Source organism: Ovis aries, chromosome 1, assembly GCF_016772045.2.
Source record: "Ovis aries strain OAR_USU_Benz2616 breed Rambouillet chromosome 1, ARS-UI_Ramb_v3.0, whole genome shotgun sequence".
Taxonomy (NCBI): domain Eukaryota; kingdom Metazoa; phylum Chordata; class Mammalia; order Artiodactyla; family Bovidae; genus Ovis; species Ovis aries.
Genome location: NC_056054.1, coordinates 107,557,782 through 107,568,898, shown reverse-complemented (window position 1 = coordinate 107,568,898; position 11,117 = coordinate 107,557,782). Strand labels below are relative to the sequence as shown.

General features: G+C 42.9%; 1 protein-coding gene across 7 annotated transcripts in view; it reads right to left on the bottom strand.

The window, feature by feature from the left end:
• Positions 1-5,023: 5,023 nt before the first annotated feature.
• LOC121820615 (uncharacterized) overlaps positions 5,024-11,117 on the bottom strand; it is a 76,800-nt gene continuing 70,706 nt past the window's right edge. For 3 of the 7 annotated variants that reach the window (XR_009597543.1, XR_009597549.1, XM_060403088.1), the window contains one exon: positions 5,024-10,917. The gene's annotated coding sequence lies outside the window, so the exon portion shown is untranslated. The remainder of the gene's footprint in view (positions 10,918-11,117) is intronic. The other 4 variants (XR_006061218.2, XR_009597547.1, XM_042255933.2 and 1 more) reach the window with 2 other exon arrangements.

The window sequence follows — 11,117 nt, the reverse complement described above, 5'->3', positions numbered from 1 at the left end:
TCACCCTCTTTCTACTATCCTCTACATATGAGCTGGTGGAGAGACCTGAATGTTAGCCTCAATGTGTGTTACTCTCTAGACACAGGCTGAAAGGTCAGATAAATTTCAACACTCAGTATGACCAGCAAGAGCCCTCTGAACACCCTTCCCACAGCTCCTCCCTAGTCTATCCCCCTGCCTGCCCTAGTTGGGTGCGGGAACCTCCCAGGGCCTCCCCTTCTGAAACAGTCATTTTCTGATCAAGGTGCGCCTCCTACCTGGAATGCAATGCCCACCCAACTGTACCTGGAAACTCCTATTCCTTCCTAAAGTCTCATTGTGCATTACTTTTTCTGAGAGGGCCTCCCCAAAGTCCTGTGTATAAGACGTAAACCTCGATTGCACTGCAGTCCCTCTGGCTGGCAGACCTTGGTATTTTCTCGGTTCTCCCCTCTAGATGACCATGTCGTGTTCATCTCAGTATTCCTGGAACCAAACAGGAGCTCAGGACCTGGTTGACTGAATGAACCTGCCACGCTCTTCCTTCTTCAGCTTCTGAACCAGCACCCTTAGACCTATCCACCTGCTCTCTCTCTATCTCCCCTTGGCAATGGATATCTCATGTTCTCTCTTGTCTTAACATTCCTTACTCTCTGTGTGAGGGAAACATGTCCACATGCAGAGACCAGTGCTGCCCCCCTGCGAGGCATCCTAGGTGCTGTCGTGGTTATGCTGTTGATCCTTGGAGGCGGACTGTACCTTTGGAAGACATGTGGTAAGAAAAAGAATAAGGAGACTGGAATGTGGAGACAAGTTGCCGTTCTCCCCCGTGCTCCAGATCCCTGCCCTCCCCCACTGGACTCAGAGTCCCTCTCTTTTGCATCTTGATACGCAAGGAATCCCTCTGCAGAGGGAATGGCAGGTATCACCCTGGCCCTGGAGTTCATAGTGATGGATGAGGAGTCAGGCTCCACTCTGTGTATGGCTCATCCAGGTCTCAGGACTGCGGGAGGACTAGAAGGACCATGCTGGTGGCATCTACTATTTAGAGCTGAGTCAGTAGGATTCTTGAGAGGGCATGGGCAAGATGACTGCTGGGAGCAGAGGCAAGACCGGGATATCTGAGATCCCTCACTGACTTTGCCTGGATTTGTCCAACTAATCACTGCTGCTTCTGCACCCTCTTGCCTCTTTAACTCTTTTCCCACAATGCACTGTTGACTAAGAAAATGTATTAGTAGGACAGTAAAGTGCTGGGTTTTTTAGAGGGAATTAGTAAGCAATGCATGTCAATGGGAGTTGGTTCCATGTGAGTCCCTCTGGGCTTATGTATCCCTCAGCTGACTCAGGAACCCTGTTTCTTGCATCACGAGGGTTTTGCTGAACAATGTCTGGAGGAAAAAGAATCTTTTACTAGTGTCTCCGGTGAGGTCCATACCTAAGCCATGTCATGAAGATAATTAATTGGAGGAAGCAGGAGAATCGACAAGCCTGGTACATTTTTGCTGTGAACCTGACCACTTAGATACCTGCCTCTTCCAGCTCTGCTCCAGTTCCAGATGCCCTTCGTCTGCTCTACCTTGACCCTCATGGCTTCAGCTCTTGGGGCACTGGTGGTCCTATTACTTCCTCTCCAAAATACCCTCCCTCTAAGGATTCTCACCCCTGCAGGACAAGAATTCTTCCTGTCATGGACTCTGCTCCTAATCCCTCTCCTGCTGAAGCTTCTTGAAGAGGAAATCCCTGACTATGCTCATGTTAATCCCCACAACCTCAGCTCTGGGGCTGGAACGGGTCTTTCTGAGAACATGAGACCAGGCAGGGACTGTGTAGAAGTCCTAATCATGCCACAGAGAAAAGAGCCAGAATTGGTCCTGGATGCTGAGTTGGGAATCCATGGGGGCAGCATGAATGGATGGGAGCCCCCAAGCCCCAGGTTCCTTTGCACCTTCAATAGGGCCAAGAATCTGTGTTGGGCTGTGTGTGTGCACGTGTCTGTGTATTGGGAAGAGGGTCTATTTCAATCATAAACATCACTACTTATTTGACATCTCCATTTGGATGTCTAGCATGTCTAAACTTGAACTCCCTTAACATGCTTCCCATACATGCAGTCTTCCCATTTAATAAATGTTATTTCTCTCTTTCTTTTTCTTTTCCTTACCAAACATTGGTGTCATCCTTGGTTTATTCTTTTTTTCTCATATACCATGCTCTCTCAGAAAATATTTATATATTTTACATATATATGTTATATTATATATTTAATATATATAATGCTGGAGAAGTCTCTTGAGAGCCCCTTAAACAGCAAGGAGATCAAACTGGTCAATCCTAAAGGAAATCAACCCTGACTATTGGAAGGACTGATGCTGAAGCTCTAATACTTCACTATGTGATGCAAAGAGCCAACTCACTGGAAAAGACCCTGATGCTGGGAAAGACTGAGGACAGGAGGAGAAGGGGGCGACAAAGGATGAGATGGTTGGATGGCATCACTGCCTCAATGGACATGAATTTGGGAAAACCCTGAGAGACAGTGAAGGACAGAGAAGCTGGGCATGCTGCATTCCATAGGGTGACAAGAGTTGGATGACTTAATAGCCAAACAATTATATTATATATGTATGTATATGTATACATACACACACATACACATAATCCTATCACCACTTCCCTGATTCAATATGACCATCATCTCTCATCTGACAATTATAATAGCCTCACTGTCTCTTTGTTTCTATTCTTGTCTCCTTCAGGTCTATTTACAAATGTGTGTCCAGAGCAATAATTTCAAATAGGCATGCTTGCATGCTACGTTGCTTCAGTCTTGTCTGACTCTTTGTGACCCTGTGGACTGTAGCCCATTAGGCTCCTCTGTCCAAGGGATTCTCCAGACAAGAATACTGGAATGGGTAACCTTACCCTCCTCCAGGGGATCTTCCTGAACCAGGGATTGAACCAGTCTCTTTACATCTCCTGCATTGGCAGGTGGGTTCTTTATCTCTAGCACCACCTGGGAAGCCCTCCTTTCAAATATAAATTGTCTTAAATCACTCTAGCTCAGTACTCCTCCGTCACTTCCACCTTCTCTGAGGGACCCGGCACCATCTGACCTCACCTCCCATGCTCCCTTCTTTCCTTAGTGCATTTTGTACACTGGCTTTTTGCTATGCCTTCAATAAAACAGGCAGGCTCACGCCTCAGAGTCTTTACTTTTCCATGGAATTCACTTCTTCCATGAATCTGTGTGTGTCATTCCCTCACTTTCTTTGGGGGTTTGCACATATTTTCTCTTCCCCTCTGCCCTATTTAATAATGCAGCCTTCTTCTGGTGTCCTCCTCACTCTTCCTTGCTCTATTTTATCCATAGCACTCAACACAAGGTTAGAGGCAGAGCACATTCACTCTGGGCTGTTCTTTGAAGACAAACACGTGAATCAGGTCTCAACAAGTAACCTGGAAACGCTAGTATTCCGATGTCTTCATTATTCCCAGGAAATTGCAACACTGAGAAGTTAATGCACTTTCCCTGGACCAGGTAGCCAATACATGGGCAGAATTGTAATCCAAAGTTGGAATCAGATTCAGAGGTCACTGATCTTGACCACTAATTAAACTGACTTATAATGTATAATCTATCTACAAGATACTATTTAATTCAAAAAATATTAAAGCTCATTTTTATATATTTAAATTGGAAGGTGTGCATGAAATATTAAAGATTTTATAATTAGAGTAATGTGCAGTATTACTCTACAATTATAGATATAAAGGTATATATATTTATATGTATTGTTGTGTTATAAAGAATGTCTAAATGTTGATGTGTCAAGCAGTCAGCAGTGGTTATCTTTGGGGTATGTCTCTTTCTTTATATTATCAGATTTTTATAACCGTTACCAGACAAACCATCAACTATCAAAAGTTTTGAGCAGAGCAGTGACATGATTAGAGTTCTGTTTCTGATAGATAAAACTACATTTACATCAGTACCAGGCTTGTAATCTTGGAATCTAAAGTACTTTTTTCTCAGACTCTACGTTTACTTTTTATTGTGCTCAATATCAGTATCTTTATTGAAAGATTGTTCAAAGTAATTTCTAGTATTTTCATTGAAATCAGCCTAAATATCTCTAGATCTGTCTAGACAATACAGGAAAAGTGAAAATTTGGCTTAAACTAGAAAATTGTTCACAATCACCAATCGAACTTGCAAAAATAAAGATGCGTGGACCCTTTGAGCACACTTGACGTCATATGTCCACATTTCCATAGTTTCCTGGATCACATGCAAACTTTTATTGTCTCTGTGTCTTCCCACAACTAATATTGGCATCAGATTTCCTGGGGTGGAAAGCCCTACACACCACACCCCAATCTCCAAGGGGAAAAGTATCCCAGGAGTCTAACACATTCACTTCGCTGAGCACTCTCTGCATCCCAACAGACTTCTCCAAGATCTCAGGTGACAGTTTTCTATTCCATCTGATTACTGATCACACAGGTGAGGTTGGAGTCAGGATAAGTCAGAGGCCAGCTCACAGGGAGAGTCCAGGAGGGGGCTGGCCCCCGTTTTACTTTCTGCTGCAATTACTTGGGGAAGCACTTGCTCACCCAGGTCACCTTCAGGTCCTCCATGACCCCTGTGGCCCTGCACTCCAGGGTAGTTTTGCACCAGCCTGGTGTAATGGATGGTTAGTTGGCCAAGATTTGGAGACAAACAGAGTTTTATAGTGCATTTGTAGAGCATGCTACTCATCCATTATGTAGTTTCTGAGAAGCCAGGTGGGATGAAACTGCATTTCACAGCCAAAAAATGGAAGCTTCAAGAGGTATAATTGCTTGCTAAAATCAAATAATAAGAAAGTGATATGAAATCTCTTTTTTTAAGAGAATGAAAGCCAGCCAGAATCTCTCAGCTCCTTCCACCATCCATATCCCCTGCCTGTACCACACAGCTTAATTCACACCAAGTGTCCTTCACATACATCATCAAATCCTTCACAAGCCCTATAACCCTTGGAGGGTATAATCAAATCTCTTTTCTTTAATATAAATTTATTGATTTTAATTGGAGGTTAATTACTTTACAATATTGTATTGGTTTTGCCATACATCAACATGAATCCGCCACAGGTGTACACGTGTTCCCCATCCTGAACCCCCCTTCCTCCTCCCTCCCCATACCATCCCTCTGAGTCGTCTCAGTGCACCAGCCCCAAGCATCCAGTATTATGCATCAAACCTGGACTGGCTATTCATTTCATATATGATATTATACATATTTCAATGCCATTCTCCCAAATCATCCGACCTCGCCCTCTCCCACAGAGTCCAAAACACTGTTCTATACATCTGTGTCTCTTTTGCTGTCCCCATACAAATCTCTTGAGATAAAACTCTAGAAGTAGAGTTCACAAAGAGATCTGAAAACTGGTTTTCAAACTCAGTCTCTCACCTATTCTAAGACACACAAAAATAGAATTTGGTGCTAAGTGGGAAGAGAATTTCTTTGGGTGAGCCCTACTTGGAGTCCACTGCCAATGTTGCCCATTCTTAGTTTCACTGATCTATTCTTTTAGTTTCTATTTCATTTATTTCTACTCTGATCTTTATGATTTCTTCTCGACATAATTTTGGATTTTGTTTGTTCTATATCTAACTAGCATATTCCTTACCTCCTTTTTTTTTTCTTCTTTTTTTGGTTTGCTTTCAGGGAAAACACTTAAGATTTACTCTCACAGCAGATTTCAAGTATCTGCAACTAAAAGTCTGTACCTTTGCAATCAGATATTGACATTTTGTGGAATGTCCTGCGTTTGTGATTTGTATGATGGTTCTTTCACAACCAGACTGCAGTTAAAAGGTTTCTGAAGGAAGATCACAGAGCGGATGTGCTATTTTCATTATCTCAACCATTAACATGAGATGACTTGATTTTGACCATGACCTTCTGCCTGAGGTAGTACCTTGTAACAATATTTTTTTCTTTCTTTGAGTTGTTATCTCCATTTCTGAGATCTTTTCTCAATTTTCAGATTATTCCTTTCTTGCGCTGTTGGGCAAGTGTGTGTATTTTTCTAGGAAGGCATTTCTGTACTTCCATCAGAACCTCCAATGGGAAGGAGCTTGAACTAAGTCCCAGGAGAAGATCAAGAATGAGGCTGTAGTCTGCTGCTAATTGTGGTTCAGAGGAGGAAAGGGATGGTGTTCTGCATGTCAAGAACCTCATACACAGTGCTTTCTATATATAACACTTTTGCATTGATGTACAATTTTAAATCAATGTCACATAGTCCTACATAAAAATATTAAGGTATTAAAATATCCATACAATTACAGATTCATGAAAGGCAGTAGCTACTATTAATTATAAGAAACGAGAGGTTACTCCTGAGGAGAGCGGTTGTGGGAATCAAAGGCGAAAAGGATACTCTTCCTATAAACAGTGGATTAAACTTTTAATCATATGTATATTATCACATGATCTTTATGGCACAATTTGTTTTCTTTGTGTCACTTTTTAAAATTAAGCTAATAAATGTTAGATTGTTTTTAAGTAAGTGGCATTTGTTGACTATTTATATTAGGCACTGAGTGATACATCGTTCACTTAACCCTTACAATAAATGGATGAAGTCTGTCATGTTAATATCCTCATTAAGATCATGAGAAATCTGAGGTGCACTGAGGCTGAATAAACTGACCAGGCTCACACCATGGGGAAGAAGGTCAGACTCACAACCCCAGCAGGCAGTTGCTCAGTTGTGAGTGCTCAGGATGAGAATGTGGCAGGAAACGACCTACAGGTTCCAAAGCACTGTCCATCATTCATCCCAGCTGTCTCCATATTGACCTGTGAGGCAATGGTGACTAATCTCCACTCTACAGAAAAGAAAACCAGCTCTAAGAGAGGAGAAAGTGATCATGGAAAAGGTAACAGAGATCTGACATGGGAGCTGGACTTGGCTGTTGATGTGTGGTCTTCTCTTAGTCTTTCAAATCAGGCGACCTTCCAGAGACCAAAATCGTTTCTCCAGGGTTGGGTATTTCCCCATGAATGAATTGTACTTCCATGGAAAATCCTGTGAAGTCTTTTCCACTTGTGTCCTCACGCTTCCCACAGGCCCTTCAGAGAGTGGGTGCTGAATAAACATTTGCTAGATGTTAGGATGACTCAACTTCCACCTGAAACAGAGAATTCCTATAATACATATCACTGAAGATAAGGGCCTTTCTTGGTCTCTGAGCTAATCTTTCCCCAGAAGATATTCCAGACTCCAGTCAGTGCTCAAAGTTACAAGCTTGATTGCACTCTGCTCCTCAGCCTGCCAATCTCCCAGTTCCCAGTGGCCCTTACACCCAAGGCTGCCTCCTCCCACTACCCCTGACCTAACCCGGTGAAGACCAACTTCCCCTTGAACCAGTACAGCTGAGACACAGGACCTGTGCAGGTTCAGGATGGGGACAGTGACTGTGGGTGACATGCCAGGAGTTTCTCTCAAACATTCCATGGACTTAGTGAGCATTGGTTGACTGTTGTTCACACCTTTTAGACAGCCAGGAACAGAACTGAACGAAAATGGCCCTGGAGCTCAGACTCGATACTCTGGACATCATCCCAAATAACATTAGGTGTTTCTCCTTCTCCCAGAAGAGTCTGTAGCCAAACTCAACTTCCTATGAGATCCTTAGCTCTATCCCTGGACCAGAGGACTTACAAATGTTCCACTTCCTCAAGTCCATGGTGCTGGGATGCCTACAACCAGAAAACCCTTTAAAATTGCTGACAGCTAACCTGGACTCTTACTGCCTGTCCCCTCACTGTCAAGGCTGCTCTCACCCCTTGTCCTGTAAGCAGTGAGAATACCCCTGGAGCAGGATCCTTCTTCTGAGCAGAGCCCCACTCTGTGCATCCAGCAAATGGTTGAGGTCTGATTACTCCTTTCTATGGATGTTGAGAGAGCCAGGATCACATTCCCCTTCTCTTCTTGCCAACCTCTCTTGGTAACTTCTCCATAAAGCCAGTTCCTTAACTGTATGAATTTTCAGGAATTCTACCTTTGACTGGTATACATCATGTTAATTACAAAAGACCCACCTTGCAAACCAGCACAAGACTGGAAGTCAACAGTGAGTCATTAAAGTGATTTGTTTAAAAAAATCAAAGGCAACGGGGCTGTTTCTCCAGGCCCCACACTGCCCACAGTGCCCCTACCCAGCCAGGGAGCATCCCTGCTTCCCAACAATGCCTGCTGCCCATCACTATACATTCCACTTTCCAGCTTTCTTTCTCTTGCCTCAATATCTCTGGGAGAAAAAAAAAATATCCAAAAAGCCTAAGGATTCTCTTTCTCTGAAATATAGATTAAATAATTCCCATTTGTAATGTAAAGATCCGCCTACTGAAAAGTGAAGCAGCACCCTCTTATCAATGAAGGATGATGATGAAGAGTGAGGAGTGGGAGACAGAGGGGAAGGTCCTGCCAGGGCAGCTTTGTCCTGGTCCTGGAGGAAGATTCTAAGGAACTCTCAGGCTGGGAGCTGTGTGAATAGCAGAGAATAAAATGCTGAGACTGCTCTGGTGGCCAGGAGGACAAAACTCAATTTCAGGGTGCTGGAAAGAAGCGCTGGTGCCAGGATCTGAAGCAGATCAGTACTGAGAATGGGAGCAAAGAGAATCCTCCTTCAACATGCAGTTGGGCCCATATCAAAGAGGGAGGGTAAGGATGAAACTGTAGTAAGTTCCCACCATGTTCAGGGCACTGTGCCAGGATCTTGTATACATTCTCCCACGTTATCCCTATAACTCTAATTCTGCTCCTAACTACCTGGTCTACACAAATGCATACACCTGGCTCCAAGGGACATGAGAAAAAAACTTCTATAATGTTGGGTGAAGCCAGAGGAGAAAATACAAACTCTGTGCATTCATTGTGTGAGCCCCCAAACAAGCAATGGAAGTCTCCATGTTCGTGGATGCCAACCAAGGGGGGTGAAACTCTAGACAAAAGCAAGTGTTTATCTCTGGGAATGGGTACCTTGTCATTGGCAAGGAACACACAGAGATTGTGAGGATGTAAGGGTGTTCCATCTAGTGACTTGTGGTGCTCTTGTTGACTGTTTCTTGATAATTCATTAGGCTATTCATTAATTGTTATGTTCTACTGTTGTTTTTCACAATTAAGGTCTTTAGCAAAGAATACTATAAACAACCTTGAAGCATGAATTATTTACAATATTTTTGAGTTTTTTCCTTAGAGTTTATTCCCAGATATAAGTAATGAAGCAGATGGTATGAACAATTTAAAATTTTTGATACACATTACATTTGAAATTTCACCACTGCAAGTAAGTTCAATTGTGTGCCGAAATGTTTATTAACTGCTTATATTTTTATTTTCTGAACTCTCTATACATCAGATCAGCTCAGTCACTCAGTCATGTCCGACTCTTTGAGACCCCATGAATCGCAGCACGCCAGGCCTCCCTGTCCATCACCAAATCCCAGACTTCACTCAGACTCGCATCCATTGTGTCCGTGATGCCATCCAGCCATCTCATCCTCAGTCGTCCCCTTATTCTCCTGTCCCCAATCCCTCCCAGCATCAGAGTCTTTTCCAATGAGTCAACTCTTCACATGAGGTGGCCAAAGTACTGGAGCTTCAGCTTTAGCATCATTCCTTCCAAAGAAATCCCAGGGTTGATCTCCTTCAGAATGGACTGGTTGGATCTCCTTGCAGTCCAAGGGACTCTCAAGAGTCTTCTCCAACACCACAGTTCAAAAGCATCAATTCTTCAGCGCTCAGCCTTCTTCACAGTCCAACTCTCACATCCATACATGACCACAGGAAAAACCATAGCCTTGACTAGACAGACCTTAGTCGGCAAAGTAATGTCTCTGCTTTTGATATACTATCTAGGTTGGTCATAACTTTTCTTCCCAGGAGTAAGCGTCTTTTAATTTCATGGCTACAGTCACCATCTGCAGTGATATTGGAGCCCCAAAAAATAAAGCCTGACACTGTTTCCACTGTTTCCCATCTATTTCCCAGGAAGTGATGGGACCGGATGCCATGATCTTCGTTTTCTGAATGTTGAGCTTTAAGCCAGCTTTTTCACTCTCCTCTTTTACTTTCATCAAGAGGCATTTTAGTTCCTCTTCATTTCCTGCCATAAGGTGGTGTTATCTGCATACATGAGGTTATTGATATTTCTACCGGCAATCTTGATTCCAGCTTGTGTTTCTTCTAGTCCAGCATTTCTCATGATGTACTCTGCATAAAAGTTAAATAAGCAGGGTGACAATATACAGCCTTGACGTACTCCTTTTCCTATTTGGAACCAGTCTGTTGTTCCATGTCCAGTTCTAACTGTTGCTTCCTGGCCTGCATACAGATTTCTCAAGAGGCAGGTAAGGTGGTCTGATATTCCCATCTCTTTCAGAATTTTCCACAGTTTATTGTGATCCACACAGTCAAAGGCTTTGGCATAGTCAATAAAGCAGAAGTAGATGTTTTTCTGGAACTCTCTTGCTTTTTCCATGATCCAGCGGATGTTGGCAATATGATCTCTGGTTCCTCTGCCTTTTCTAAAACCAGCTGGAACATCTGGAAGTTCACGGTTCACGTATTGCTGAAGCCTGGCTTGGAGAATTTTGAGCATTACTTTACTAGCATGTGAGATGAGTGCAATTGTGTGGTAGTTTGAGCATTCTTTGGCATTGCCTTTCTTTGGGATTGGAATGAAAACTGACCTTTTCCAGTCTTGTGGCCACTGCTGAGTTTTCCAAATTTACTGGCATATTGAGTGCAGCACTTTCACAGCATCATCTTTCAGGATTTGAAATAGCTCTACCAGAATTCCATCACCTCCACTAGCTTTGCTCATAGTGATGCTTTCTAAGGCCTGTCACATCACTTCATGGCAAATAAACTGGAAAAAATTAGAAACAGTGACAGATTTTATTTTCTTGGACTCCAACATCAGTGCAGATGGTGACTGCAGCCATGAAATTAAAAGACGCTTGCTTCTTGGAAGAAAAGCTATGACCAAACTAGACAACATATTAAAAAGCAGAGACATCACTTTGACAGAAAGGACTGTATAGTTAAGAAATGATTTTTCCAGTAGTT